The 14,865-nt window shown below is 45.0% G+C and overlaps 1 long non-coding RNA gene across 1 annotated transcript in view; it reads left to right on the top strand.

Moving 5' to 3' along the window:
• LOC124525712 (uncharacterized) overlaps positions 1 to 8,145 on the top strand; it is a 30,763-nt gene extending 22,618 nt beyond the window's left edge. Inside the window, exons 2-4 of the long non-coding RNA XR_006965545.1 lie at positions 3,593 to 3,677; positions 4,466 to 4,600; positions 8,031 to 8,145. This is a non-coding gene — a long non-coding RNA (uncharacterized LOC124525712). The remainder of the gene's footprint in view (positions 1 to 3,592; positions 3,678 to 4,465; positions 4,601 to 8,030) is intronic.
• Positions 8,146 to 14,865: the final 6,720 nt, after the last annotated feature.

The following is a 14,865-nucleotide window of genomic DNA, read 5'->3' as shown; positions in this document are numbered from 1 at the left end:
CACAGAATCCCCCTTAGGATCTCTTGTAGAGCTGGTTTAGCGCTGATGAATTCCTTCAGTTTTTGTTTGTTTGGGAAGACCTTTATCTCTCCTTCTATTCTGAATGACAGACTTGCTGGGTAAAGGATTCTTGGCTGCATATTTTTTCTGTTCATCACATTGAAGATTTCCTGCCACTCCTTTCTGGCCTGCCAAGTTTCAGTAGATAGGTCTACTTATGTATTCAGTAGATAGGTCTATTCTTATGTGTCTACCTTTGTAAGTTAGAGCCTGTTTATCCCTAGCTGCTTTCAGAAATTTCTCTTTATCCTTGTATTTTGCCAGTTTCACTATGATATGTCGTGCAGAAGAGCGATTCAAGTTACGTCTGAAGGGAGTTCTCTGTGCTTCTTGGATTTCAATGCCTTTTTCCTTCTCCAGATCAGGGAAGTTCTCAGCTATGATTTGTTCGAGTACACCTTCAGCCCCTTTCTCTCTTTTCTTCTTCTTCTGGAATTCCTATGATACGGATATTGTTCCGTTTGATTGCATCCCTTAGTTCTCTAATTCTCCCCTCGTACTCCTGGATTTTTTTCTCTCTCTTTTTCTCAGCTTCCTCTTTTTCCATAGTTTTATCTTCTAATTCACTATTCTCTCCTCTCCCTCTTCAGTCCGTGCAATGGCCGCCTCCATTTTATTTTGCACCTCATTCATAGCATTTTTATTTCATCATTACTATTTCTTAGTCCTTTGATCTCTGTAGCAATAGATTCTCTGCTGTCCTCTATGCTTTTTTCAAGCCCAGCAATTAATTTTATGACTATTATTCGAAATTCTTGTTCCATTATATTGCTTAAATCATTTTTGATCCATTTGTTAGCTGTCGCTACTTCCTGGAGTCTCTTTTGAGGAGAATTCTTCCGTTTCGTCATTTTGGGTAGTCCCTGAGATAGCTGCAAACTGCAAGGCACTTCCCCTGTGCTGTCCGGAGTAACTTGTGTTGGTGGGTGGGGCCCCAGTTAGACCTGATGTCTTCCCCCAGCCCACCACTGGGGCCACAGTCAGACTGTTGTGTACCTTAGTTTCCCCTCTCCCAGGGGCAGGACTCACTGTGGAGTAGTGTGGGCTACTTGTCTGGGCTACTTGCATACTGCCAGGCTTGTGGTGCTGCTTCGATGGGATCTGGCCAAGGGCATATTAGCTGGGGTGGATCCGCAAGGTGCACAGGGGTAGGAGGGGCAGGCTTAGGTCACTTTGCCCTCGGTCTTCCCCTGCTGGAGGGGCCCTGAAGCACCTGGAGGGAGGCAGGCCTGTCAGAAGGATGGATCCTCAGAAGCACAGCCTTGGGCATTTGCGCAGTGCAAGCAAGTTCGGTGACGGGAACTGGCTCCCTTTGGAATTTTGGCTGGGGGGATGGGAGAGGGAAATAGCACTTGCCAGTGCCTTTGTTTCCCCGCTGAGCTGAGCTCTGTCTTCCGGGGCTCAACAACTCTTCCTCCTGGCGTCCTCTTGCCCTCCCCACTCTCCGAGAGCAGAGCTGTTCACTTTTAACATTCCAGATGTTCAGTCCTGCTGGCTGTCAGAACTCATGGAGTCCGGCCCCTCCACCTTTGCAAGCCAGACTCTGGGGGCTGTGCCTTGCCAGGCGAGCTGCCCCTCCCCCACCCCGGCTCCCTCCCACCAGTCTGTGTAGCACGCACCACCTCTCCGCCCTTCCTACCCTCTTCCGTGGGCCTCTTGTCTATGAAGAGACCATTCCGCTAGTCTTCTGGTGGTTTTCTGGGTTATTTAGGCAGATGTGGGTGGAATCTAAGTGATCAGCAGGATGAGGTGTGCCCAGCATCCTCCTACACCGCCATCTTCCCAGGTCTCTCATTTGGTGGAGTCTTTTGGATTTTCACATAGAGTATCATGTTGTCTGAAGAGTGAAAGTTTGACTTCTTCCTTGCCAATGTGTAAGCCTTTTATTTCTTTCTGTTGTCTCACTGCTGTCATTGAACAACAGTGGTGTAATCATTTTTTTTGTTGTTTGGTATTTAAGATGATCTTTCCCAGAAGACCAGTTCAGGGTACCTTTGCCATTGCCAAGCATCAAAGTCTTTGGTTATGTTTGATTAGAATCTCTTGGGAATAGAGCATAAGAGATTTTTGGTTTGCGTTGTTGGCATTGACCTAATATTGAGGCCATTTCATGAGACACACTCTGTCACACACACTCGAACTGGACACAAAGTGCTTCCTTGTGAGTCAGGTGCTGGGGAGCTGGGACCCTCTCCCTTTGCACCTTCAGGTCACAGAGCAACACCTGCATGGGACACCCTCAGGTTTACCCCTGGGTGAAAGGGCACTTCTGGGGTGGGCATCACAGAGAATGTTCACTCTCAGCTTCCTGCAAGTTGTCCCGGGACCTTTGGCAGAATTGAGGTGGGAGACAACCCCTGGATCACATTTCTCTCCTCCTCTCCTCACCCAAATCCCAGTCCCAGGACCAGAATGAATCCTGCACTTGCCTCCATGTGACAGAGGCCTGTGTGCAGGTGCCCTGAGACCCTCCCTGGTTGGGGGAATTCTAGAAGCCTGTGTGAAGGCTGCTGGGCTGGATGCACACACTGGCTCTTGCAGCCCCACTGAGATGTCTCCTGGGACTGACCAGGCCCAGGACAGGTGCTCCCTGAAGTGGGGCCAGGGTCTCTGCCCTTGCCAGTACCTGCTGCTCCAGCCACACAGTGATGGACTTGCTCCCAACACCACGGTCATGGTCCACCCTGTCACCTTCCTTCAGGCCTGCCTGGGGCTTCACCCCAGTCCTTTCAGTTTTGGGCTAAATGCAGGCAGGCACCGATGTTTATATGGCCACACCTGCTTTAGAAATTCCATCATCCCATTTTCAGACTATAGGAAATTTAGACTGTAGGAAATTGGACAAGTTACTTTACCTCTACTCTCATGTTTATCCCCACAATGGGCTTGGAAACTTAGGAGCTGTTATGAAGAATAAGTGTGTCTCAAGTACCTAAGATCCCTGAGGCACAGGAAAGTCACTTGATATGCTGAGTTAGTGGTCACTCTGACAGGGCCCAGAGCAACCCTGGGCCCATGGCAGGTGCTCTTGTGTTGGCTGGATTGGTTAATTGATCAACTGATTGATTGATTAGGGAAGGTGACAGTAAACCCATGATTGTTTCTACACTATTCCCTTATTACAGGACAATCTGGCTGTAGGAGGTGACAAGGAGAAGGGAAATGAGAAATAAATGAGTAGGAGAAAGAAGAAGAAGGAAGACAGGGAGAAGGTGGAAGGAGGTGGGAGGCAAGGAATGCCACGCATAAAAGTCATGGGGACAGTGACTGCTTCCTGGAGGAACAGGGTGATAGGCATTGCTCCCTGGTCCCAGGTATGGAGTCTGAGAGCTGAGAAGGGCCCAAAGATCCTAGAAAACTTCCCCATCACAGAGAAGAAGGGATCATGGCCCCAGGAGGGGCAGGGGCAGGGGGAGGGGGGAGGGGACTGCAGTGCTGAGGACAGAATTGAGGTCTGGGGTCAGCAACCTAATCCCAGGAGCACCAGCTCAAGTTCTCACCTCACCCTGACTGTCCCCTTTCCTTACCCAAGGACAACCCATCCCCATTCCTGTCCTTGTACACAAGGAAGACGTCTCTGGTGATTTGGAAGATTCTGATACATAGATCAACAATAGGTAGGTACTTTTTTTTTTTCTATTTCATCTGTTTTACCCTCACTCTTTCTTCTTGTTCAGCTCCTTTATGTAGCTTTGACTAATTTCCTTTTTCCCACATTTTGTGACTCTCATCCTGAAGGACCGGTCCCATCTAGGCACTTGATGTCCTTGGATCTTCAAATCTATATCCTCTGCCTTCAGCCGTGCTCAACAACTTCCCTAGCATTTCCCTGGTTTCTGACCCCCTCCCCCACATCCACACCAAAGGTTGAATACACCACTGGGCAATAGCCAGACCATATGTAAAAATAGGTTTCTGACCCACAACTAATTCAGGAACCGACCCATTATCTTGTTTTCTGCTGAGGAAGCAGGTCTACTATATATAAGTCAGACTTGTAGGAAATCTGGCTGCTGTATCTAGCAACTTGCTCGGGACTGTACACCATAACCTTGTAACAATTGGCTCCAAATGGCCATATTTATAACAGAGACATTTCTGAATTTTGGTCCCCATTTCCAACAGAGGGCCAACGAACCAGAGAAAAGACAAATATGTACCCCTAAGATTCACATAGGATACCTCGCTTCTTGACAGCTCACTATAGGCTCCCCATGCTAATAGCCTCCCATTAGCGCATAGCTAAAGCCTTCGCTTTGCCCCACTCAAATGAATTCCCAGTCTCCTCCATGATGTTGAATCTCTGCCAAAACACAAGTAATGGTGGCTGACTCCCTTGTTCTAGCAAGCTCTGACAAATATTCTTTGCTTGTGCTCATTTGGTTGGCCTTTGTTTATTGGGCAGTTCATCACAGAGGCCCCACTGAGACCCAGTCTGAGCTGCCTGTTTCTGCAAGACCCCAACCTTCAAGCAAGTGTGGTTCCCACAGAAGCCCCTTGTGCCTTGCTGCTTGCAGCTTGTCGAGTCCCTGATGCCATGGTGAGTGAACACTGCATCTGAAATTTGCTCTGTTGGAGTGAGTTTCTAGGCTATTGACACTCATTCTGGTGCCTGGGTCTTATTCTTGGTTCCCGTTTGTTTGGTCTCCTTGGTGGAATCTGGCCCCTTGTTTGTCCCCTCATGCTGTCTTTTGTGTTACTATTTTGTGCTGTGCTGTGTAAAAGTGTTGTGTGTTATAAGAAGAATCTGAGCATAGAGCCACAAACAGGCCCTTGTGAGTCTAGACCCTTTGAGCCAGCCTCACAGAACCGTGACTTTGATGATCTCACCAGACTGGTATCAACCCGGATTAACTGTGCTGAAAGTCACCAATCAAGCCAGCTGAGGTTCTCTCACCACCTTGATTGTTGTGTCCTAAGAGTATTCCCTCTGGTTTCCCACAGGCTGGGGAGTACAGATTGTTGGGTCTGTGTTCAGGCAGTTGGCCAACTGTCACTTTGGGGGCCCAAGGCATGAGGTCCACAAATGTTCTATTTCTAACAAATGTCACCAGCTCTTTTGGGATCCTCTAAACCTAAACCCTCTCCCCTGCCAGAAAAAAAAATTACTGCTTTTCACATATACTTCATTACAATCTTTTAAAAAAATGATTATATAGTTTTGAAAGAGATGGTCAGTGGGGGAGGGGCAGGGAGGAACGGGGCAGAGAGAGAGAATCCCAAGTAAGCTCTGTGCTGTCATCACAGAGCCTGATGTGGTGCTCGAACTCACTTACTGTGAGATCATGATCTGAGCCCAAATCCAGAGTTGGACGCTTAACCGACTGAGCCACCCAGGCACTCCTCATTATAATCTTAATTCTTGTTCCCCACGACTTCACCGATGATGATTTGGATCTCCACGGCCAACTCTGGACTAGCTGATTTGAACAAAATCATTCATTTGAGAAGCATCTTAGAAAAAGGAAGGACCCTAATTGGCAATACCTTTTGGTTGCTATGTTGAGACCTCCAAAGGAAATTCTGAATCAAAAATGGTCTCACTGAAAGATTGTTTGGACAAAACTAATGAACAATTTGACACACCTAAACAAGAATAAAGTAGAAAAACCTCTTTAATAAATCCTCCCCTCCTCATGCCCTAGTTGTGTCCCTGTATCTGCTTCTCCTCTTATGCATCTGGTCTCTCTCCTGCACCTGCTCCCTGTCCCTCCCCTTCTATAGATCCCTCACTTTGCCCTCCAAATTCACCTAAAACACCAAAGTGCCCCTGGCCTCTAAAGATCTGTTCCTCCCATAGCAAGGTGTGAAGGCAACAGCACACCGTGTAAATCTTAAAACTGAACTTCTGTAAGAGCTTATACTTCAAGATGTTTCTAACCCAAAGAGGACCAGCAAATATTCATAGAAGCATTTAGAATTCTTTTAGGTGCATATATGACCCAGGATTAACGGACATATATCAACCAGTACACATATTGGTTGGGCTCTCAGATGATAAATCTCGAACGGAAAAAGCTGATTGGACAGACCTAGAAAGACACCTACAAGACCCTCTTTTCTACCATAAACTAAAGGGTCAAAAAAGGGGTGGTGATGGTTATGAAAAAGCCAAATACCAAATACCAATTCAGGTATTTTTAGGAAATATTTTTCATTCTCATTCATGAGTTTAAAAAGGTGCTGTTGTAACAGTAACCCTTTCATCTCATTCTGTCAATGGAGTTACACCTGAAATTGGAGACCTAACTTCATAACATAAATTAAAAGGGAAAAGAACCCCTTTAGCTGAACGACAGTGACCTGGGAGAACATTTGGAAAGGGCTTTACAACAAAAACAAGACAAGGAGAAGTGGTGGCCATGCGGGTGACACAGTTAGGTGGCCCACTCCCTAAACCAACTACCTATGGAGAAGGACATTTGTAGATATTGTCAACAGATTCAGCACTGGGAATTAGATGGTCCCTTGTGCTGAAAGGAAACCAAGACCCAAGAAACATCCCTCCAATCAGATAAGTGAGGGTGTTCCAAGGAAAAGAAGCTTTCACAATCTTGCTACATGCTTAAGCATGCAAGACTTAAATACAAATAGGATCGTCTTCATCAATACCTAGAAGATAAGGGTGCTACTATTTGGATGTTAAATGCTGCCATTGCTGCTTATCCTCTTCCTTGGAGTAAACATGCTATGCATGTGATTAGCCTCAAATAACCCAAATATTTTCCTTGTCTCCCTACCCTTAACCACAACCTGAGACCCCTTAGCTGAAAAAACTAACCTCCACTTCTCTAGGATTCCACCCAGGCAGATTTAATAGGGAGAGACTGCACGTGGAATTGTAATATTGAAGGCACACCACAAGGACAATTTCTTGAGATCCTACACGTCTGTGTATAATCAAGTTGTATCTGCTCTGGATGTACCTTTGCCTCTTCCATGATATGTAAGGCATACCTTAGATAAGGATATTGTTGCTGTACCTGACACTCCATGTGCTAAAAATCCCATTGACATAGGCATAACAATTGGATCAGAACCTATAAAAGTTTAGGTAGAGCCTACCAAACCACTACTTGAACTTCCCCAATATCCCTTCAAGCCAGAAAAAAAAAAAAAAAAGGATCAAACTTGCAGTTTAAAGCCTTTTATCTGAAAGTCCTCCTACACCCTCTACTAGTGTTTGTAATATCCCTGTTATGCCAGTAAAGACACCAAATGAATGAGGATACTGATTTGTTCATGATCTCAGGGTCATCAACAAAATTGTTATTTCTTGCTTCCCTGGAGTACCTAACCCAAATACCATCCTGTTGTCAATTCTTCAAAGCTACTTGCTTCAGCATCATGGATCTTTGCTCTGCCTTTTTCAATGTCTCTCTAGACCAGGAGAGTCAATACTTTTTGCTCTCTCCTGGAAAGAACAGTAGCATAGTGGAGGGCCATGGCCCAGGAACTTCGATGCCCCATGTACTTTTCCCATGTGCTCCACCAACACTTAAAAAAAACCTAAGTTTCCCTTGTAATTCAGTTCTCATACAATATGTAAATGATCTCCCACTTTGTCGAGAGAACAAAAAAAATCCTATAAAAGGGCTTCCATTTACTTGCTCTCAACCTTAGAAAGATAGAAATAATTGAGTTTCCAAAGAAATTACATTTTTGCCAGACACAGTTCATTATTTCAGACATAACCTATTTAAAGAGGGGGAAACACTTCCATCCTTCCATTAAGATTAGCAAAAACTCTCAGAAACCTGTGAGCTCCCTTGGTGCAAATACACACAAGCAGTTATGGCTACCCAGTCACTTCCCTTGGGAACACACTGGATAACCCACTATACCTTAGTAGCTGGAAGACCCATGTATCTGCGAACTTCACCACCCAGACGAGACTGCCCTACTGCATACAGACAAGGCAAAAGATTGCAAAGAACTCTTGTACTAATACCCAAGTTTTTCACCAACAGCTTAAGGCTGCCTTCCTTCAACATCTTCCTAGAAGCTTCTTCATGATCTTCAACTGGAGATTTTTCTGTGGGAACAGACATCAGAGCAAAACTGCTCTTACACGTCATTGGAATAGGCCCCAATCAGGTACTGTTTAAATTAAATAAAGCAGTGAAACTCCTGGGATTCACCCTTGGCATCATATTTCACCATGTGTATGTGTATCTATGTGTGTGTGTGTGTGTGTGTGTGTGTGTGTGTGTGTGTGTGTAATTAAATATGCATATATATTTGTATATTCAGAATTAGAAGGCTATTCAAACTGGGAGACCTCAAACAGGTTTCTTGGAGATCTTCTGTAAGCAGACAGCTGACCCAAGGTTTTCAGAACAGACAAATGGGGATGCCCAGATGACTCAGTTTTGTAAGCGTCCGAGTCTTGTTTTCAGCTCAGGTGATGATCTCACAGGTCTGTGGGTTTGAACCCTACATCAGGTTCTGTGCTGACAGTGCAGAGCCTCCTTGGAATTATCTTTGTTCCTTTCTCTCTGTCCCTCCCATGATCTCTCTCTCTTTCTCAAAATAAATAAATAAACGTAAAATATTTTTTAAAATCAGGCAAATGGTGGTGGATAGTGAGCAGCTTCCACCCAAGATGTTGGGCAAAACCTCCCATCTAATTCTTTTTCTGTTTTGCATCTGCTTAGTTAAAACAATTCTGCTCATTTTCCATAAATTCTTTGTTGACATCCACCCATCATTACCCCTTTACTCCTTTTCTCTTTCTCTTTTTTAAAAGATTTTCTTTTTTCGGGGCGCCTGGGTGGCTCAGTTGGCTAAGCGTCCGACTTCGGCTCAGGTCATGATCTTGCGGTCCGTGAGTTCGAGCCCCACGTCGGGCTCTGTGCTGACAGCTCAGAGCCTGGAGCCTGTTTCAAATTCTGTGTCTCCCTCTCTCTCTGACCCTCCCCCGTTCATGCTCTGTCTCTCTCTGTGGGCCCCCAGCCCATTTAAAAAATAATAATAATAAAAAAAAAGATTTTCTTTTTAAGTAATATCTCCACCCAACGTGGGGCTCGAACTTGCAACCCTGAGATCAAGAGTCATGTGTTCTACTGACTGAGTCAGTCAGGCGCCCCTCCTTTTTTCTTACTATAATCCTTATGCTAGTTATAAACATTGTTGGCCAGAAGAGACCCAAACAGTTGCCATCACCCTCAGTCTTCCTGAATGCTGGATATGCCATCCATCATCAGACCCCATGGTAAATACTTCTGGGAAATATGGGTTTCATCAAATGAAATGAATCACCAAGGGTTTAAATTCCAACTCATATATGAGCTCCAAAATGAGGCCACATTTCATTTCTCATATTTTTTAATATTTCAGTTTTTCAATATTTCAATTGTCATTATTATATGTGCACTACTGGAGGAATTAGTTCTTATGAAAAATATTAGGACAATGCTCCCTTTGGTGGAAATTGCATAGATGTCTATAGGGGCACCTGGGTGGTTCAGTCAGTTAAGGGTCCAAGTCTTGATCTCAGCTCAGACCTTGATCTCAGGGTCGTAAGTTTAAGCCCCATGCTGGGTTCCATGATGGGGGTGAAGTCTACTTAAAAACAAACAAACAAAAACATACCTGTAAGAAACCTACCTCTAAAGGGCGTTTGAGTGGTTGAGTCAGTAAAGTGTCAACTTTGGCTCAGGTCATGATCTCATGGTTTGTGAGTTCAAACCCTGTGTCAGGATCATTGCTGACAGCGTGAAGCCTGCTTCAGATCCTCTGTCCCCCTGTATCTCTGCACTCCCCCACTCTCACGTGCTCTGTCTCTTTCCTCAAAAATAAATAAACATTTAAAAAAGAAACCTATCTTGAATTTTGGCAAAATTTAGATAATAAAATCTATGCCCTGTTTGGAATACACACCAGTCTCAACCAATTGGCATGAGTAGTAATGGAGAGTCACGTTGCCCTAGATTTCTTGTTGGCTAGTCATGGTGGCATCTGTGCCATTGCTAACACTTTTTGTGCTTGGACCAATAAAGTCAGGTAGGCAAAATAGGGTATAAAGTGCTTGAGAAAAAGCTGTTTGGATTCAAGGCTGACCCTCGGGGCTTATGGGATTTGTTCTCTTGGCCTGGGTTAGGCCATTGGAGTTCCTGGTTTTGAAGCACCTAACATGGAGTATTAATTGTTCTAGTTTTTTTGTTTGTTTGTTTCATAGAGGTTATGATTTTGGCCCTAACATGGACTGTTATTTGTTCTTGCTTGTTTGTTTCTTTGTTTCGTAGCAGTCATGTTGCTGGTCCATTGCATTCTATCTGGAGTCTTAAATGCATTTATGTAAAATGATCTCGCATCAGGTGACTGCTGTGATGAGAACAAACTGGTCATGAAGGTCATCCTCCAAGACAGTTAACTATGAAGATGGCTGACAGTGTCCAGCAGCAAAGTATGGGATCTCAGGTTTTCTCTGAATGGGCCAACCTCTCAAAAGTGAGATCATAACCAAAATGGGGGACTGAGAATGGAAGATACAAAAGGACAGTGGCCTGGCCATATATAAAAATAGGACTCTGACATGAGGTCTGCAGCAACCGGCCCAGGAAATCAACCCACTTTCTTCAGTTTTGGCATATTACCTAGAAGTCAGACGTGTAGGTGTCAGACCACTCTCTCGAGCAAACAGCCCCGGAAGCTAAATAATAACCTCTGTATTGAATTGACTGGCCCCAAATGGCCAAGACTTGATTTGCCACTGCGAGTATCCCTGAATTTTGTCCTCACTTGCAACTTAAGACCAGCAGATAAAACCACAGATGCACCCCTAACAATGATATAGGATGCCCTTCTTCTAGAACACTCACCATAGCTTCCTTACGCCAATAGTCTCCTGCATCACTGAGGCCTTGTATTATTCTGTCTCTACAAAGTTTCTCTAACTTCTGTCCATCTCTGAGTCTGCCCAAAGGCAAGGGATAGTGGCTGACTCCCTTGCTCTAGCAAATTTTGAAGAAATCACCTGTACTTATTATCATTTGTTTCATCTTTATTTGTATCCACAGCAACACTGAGTAGTGTCAAAAAACACTGAATGGTTCAGGTAGGGAGCTGGGCTAAGTCAAGAGTGCTGGGCCCACCCTGCTGGGGACCCACTGAAGTCTGCTTCTAGCTCAAGTACTCCTTACACTGGTATTTTCCTGATTTGGGTGGTTCTGGAAATGCATAACTTTCCCATTCCCTTCAACTCCCTAGACTTCTCCAGCAAGCATCTGGTTCCAGAAGTTCTGTGGTCTTGGTGTTCAGCTTTGGAAACATTGAGACCAAGTTCTGAAACAACCATGTGGAACTGCTGAGTAAGAAAGTCGAGATGGTGTGGGCTAGAGATTTTAAAATTGAATCGAGGCCATCCTAGGTCAGAAAGATTGGAAATTATCAGTATAGATGCTACCTGAAAGAAAAAGAAAGTAGGAAAATATGTCTGGTGATCCTCAAGTAGTGTCCTAGGGAGGGGGTCTCCAAGATGTGGTTATGGGGAAGGCACTCCCAGAGGAGATAAGGCTCTGTCCCCTGCCACAAAAGGGTCTAGACTCATCAAAAGGATGACGAGTCTGTAGAAACTGGATCTGGGGGATGAAGGAAGGAGCAGGGAAGTGGATACTCAGAGCCAGAACAGCTAGGCTTAGTCCATGCAGCTTAGACACTTCAATCAATAGCCAGTGAGACATGGAAGGCCACAGACAATTTATGAAGCCACCAAAGCACTAGCCCAGGTGGCCACTCTCCCAATTACTTCACAATACCTGCTCATCCAGAGCTGGTCAGTTGAAGGGAAGCTAATTCTTAGTAGAGCCATCATGTGACTATTGGTTTGGAATGTCTTGGCTTCTGAGTCAGCTTGGGAGCCAAACAACCCTGCTCAGTGAGGGTGTTCAACTGGTCACCTGGAAGGCACCATGTGAGATGGCTGATTGTGTGAAGATGCCGGGGAAGGATGGCCCACATTGGGCTTCCCCTCATCCTTCAGAGGGGCTTCACTTGGGGGCAACTGCATCGTGTTTTGGGTCCAGGATTGAAACCTAGAGATGGGAAACTGAGTTAGGATCTGGGTTTTTCTCTTGGCTCAGGCACCTCCTCCAAGGCAACAACTGTCTCCTTCACAGAAAATGGGGCAGGAGGATTTGAGGAAGAGACTGAGGGGCCCCTGGTTAGGGGTGCAGGGCATGATTTCAGGTGTTCAGTGATCTCTCTCTCCAGGGAACCAGCTAAATTTCTGTCTTGAACACCCAACTAAACAGTTTAGTGACTTTTGGTGAGTCACTTTTTCTCTCTAAATTTGAATGCCCCCACTGTAAAATACAGATGATAGGCCCTGCTCTGCCGCCTCCCACCTCAACAGGGCTGACACAGAAACTACAGGAGATCACAGATATTCTCTTTGAGCTGTAAGCATCTCTCCATATAAAGGCTAACAGGAAGCTTACATCCTCCCCTGTTGTGGAGCCATCCACAACACCTCTCTGGATTCAACCACTACCAAGTGTCTACCTTATTTAGTGATTGAACACCTAGGGTAGTTATGAAACACCAGCCACTTATTTTTCTGAAGACTTTACTTGTGTTTAATCATTTTGAGCTCACAACTTAATACTAAAAATTAGGCCCTATTAACATTTCAATATCTCAGAACAGAGAAACAAGTCACAGAGGGGTCTATACAACTTTCTCAGGTACATGGAGCTTCTAAGCAGAGTTTTGACCCAGGCCTTCAGTCATGGACTATGTACTTGCTGTGCTTCTATAATGCCTCAGGGAAATAAAGCTATTTGCTCACAAAACCTGTCTGTTGGGTGTTCGAAGTGTACACCCAGTTGCAAGATCTCTAGACGTCCAACTTGGCTTCACAAGGCTCTGCTGGTCAGCTGGCGAATAATGGAATCAAAAGATTGATTGTGAATACATTATCACTAATTTCCCTATGGACTTCTACAGCAAGGTGTCAGCAGTTCTCTGTATTGCAATGCATTTCCCAGGATCTTGTTTCAAGGATGAAGAAGAAGAAATGTTCCCCTGAGGTCAAGAATATCAACTGGCACCAGGCAGTGCTTCAGAAAACTCCACATCTGGCAAACAACAGGGTGTACTCTATAAATGACCCCATTGGGGTATTGTGGAAATTCACTCATTAAGTTCATTCAAGAAGAAGGATTCTACTTTAGTCAGTGGCCCATATTTAATAGAAAACCATAACAATTTAAACCATATTCTTCTGTATGCAAAGGGGGATGATCAAGGCAATCAGTTGTGCTGTAACTGTATAGAAGTCAAGATACATTTCTAACTCAAGATTGGGCACACGTTTTACACTAAACAACATCTCTAGCTGTTGTATAGACCTTTAGCTGATTTGTGAACATTGGCTCTAATAGATCTCTTCCTAAAACAGTGTTTACAGATTTTTTTTTTTAATTTTTTTTTCAACGTTTTTTATTTATTTTTGGGACAGAGAGAGACAGAGCATGAACGGGGGAGGGGCAGAGAGAGAGGGAGACACAGCATCGGAAACAGGCTCCAGGCTCGAGCCATCAGCCCAGAGCCTGACGCGGGGCTCGAACTCACGGAGCGCGAGATCATGACCTGGCTGAAGTCGGACGCCTAACCGACTGCGCCACCCAGGCGCCCCTGGATTTTTAAGAACCTTAATAGGCATTATTTAGAACAGAAGGTTTAGATGAATGTAAGAGTTGAACAGATAATGTAGAAAGTTCCCATATTCTACCCCTCCAGTTTCCCCAACTGATAACATCTAACACGAGTGTAGTACCTTTGGTATAACTAGCAAAATCATAATGGCACATTTTCATTAAATTAAAGTCCACAGCTTCCATTGAAATTCACTCTTTGTGCTTTGACATTCTATAAATTTTCACAAATGCATAATGTCGTGCATCACCGTGACAATATCCTACAGAAATCCATACACCAGTGTCCCTAACTGCGCTATCCAGGGGAGCAGCCACTGATCAGATGTGCCTGCTTATGCTTAAGTTAATTAAAGTAAATGAAGTTAAACATTCAAGCAGTTGAATATCCCTGCTGCTTTGGAGACTGAGGAATGGGGTATGAAATCCGAGAGAAGGAGGAAATATATGTGAAGGTTTGTTTTGTTTTGTTTTTCATGTGTCAGCATCATAACAGTAGGAGATACTATGTGTATGGGCTTCAAGTGTGTTTTGCTCTTCAAGATTATCTTTCCCCCAAGACCAGCTCTTTTCTGCTTCTCCACCGAGCATCAAAGCCTCAATTACATTTGGTTTGCACATTTTGCAAACTGAACAGGGAAGTTACTACATTGGGTTTGGTATGACCTGTGACAGAAGAAGTCTGGGGAGACACACTGTCACACACTTGAACTGGAGACCAAGTGCTACCATGTGAGCTGGAGGCTGGGGATGTGGGGACCCTCTCTCTCTGCACCTTCAGGTCTCAGACCAGCACCTGCATGGGACACCCTCAGCCTTGCCCCTTGGTGAAAGAATGCTCCCGGAGTGGGCATCACAGAAAATGTACCCTCTCAGCCTCCTGCAGAAGTGAGGTGGGAGGTGCACCCTGGAGCACATTTCTCTCAGGATCAGAATAAATCCTGCACATGTGAGTCCATGTGAGAGAGGCCTGTGTGCAGCTGCCCTGAGACCCTCCCTGGTTGGCGGGAATTCTAGAAGCCTGTGTGACGGCTGCTGGGCTGGCCACACACACTGGCTCTAACGGCCCCACTGAACTCTCCCCTGGGACTGACCAGGCCCAGAGACTCCGAGCAGCAGACAGGAGTCCCTGTCCCTGTCACAACCT

Source organism: Lynx rufus, unplaced genomic scaffold, assembly GCF_022079265.1.
Source record: "Lynx rufus isolate CCGP_SWC_20201006 ecotype Redwood Valley unplaced genomic scaffold, mLynRuf1.p SCAF_45, whole genome shotgun sequence".
Lineage (NCBI taxonomy): Eukaryota > Metazoa > Chordata > Mammalia > Carnivora > Felidae > Lynx > Lynx rufus.
This window is presented reverse-complemented; position numbering and strand designations above follow the sequence as displayed.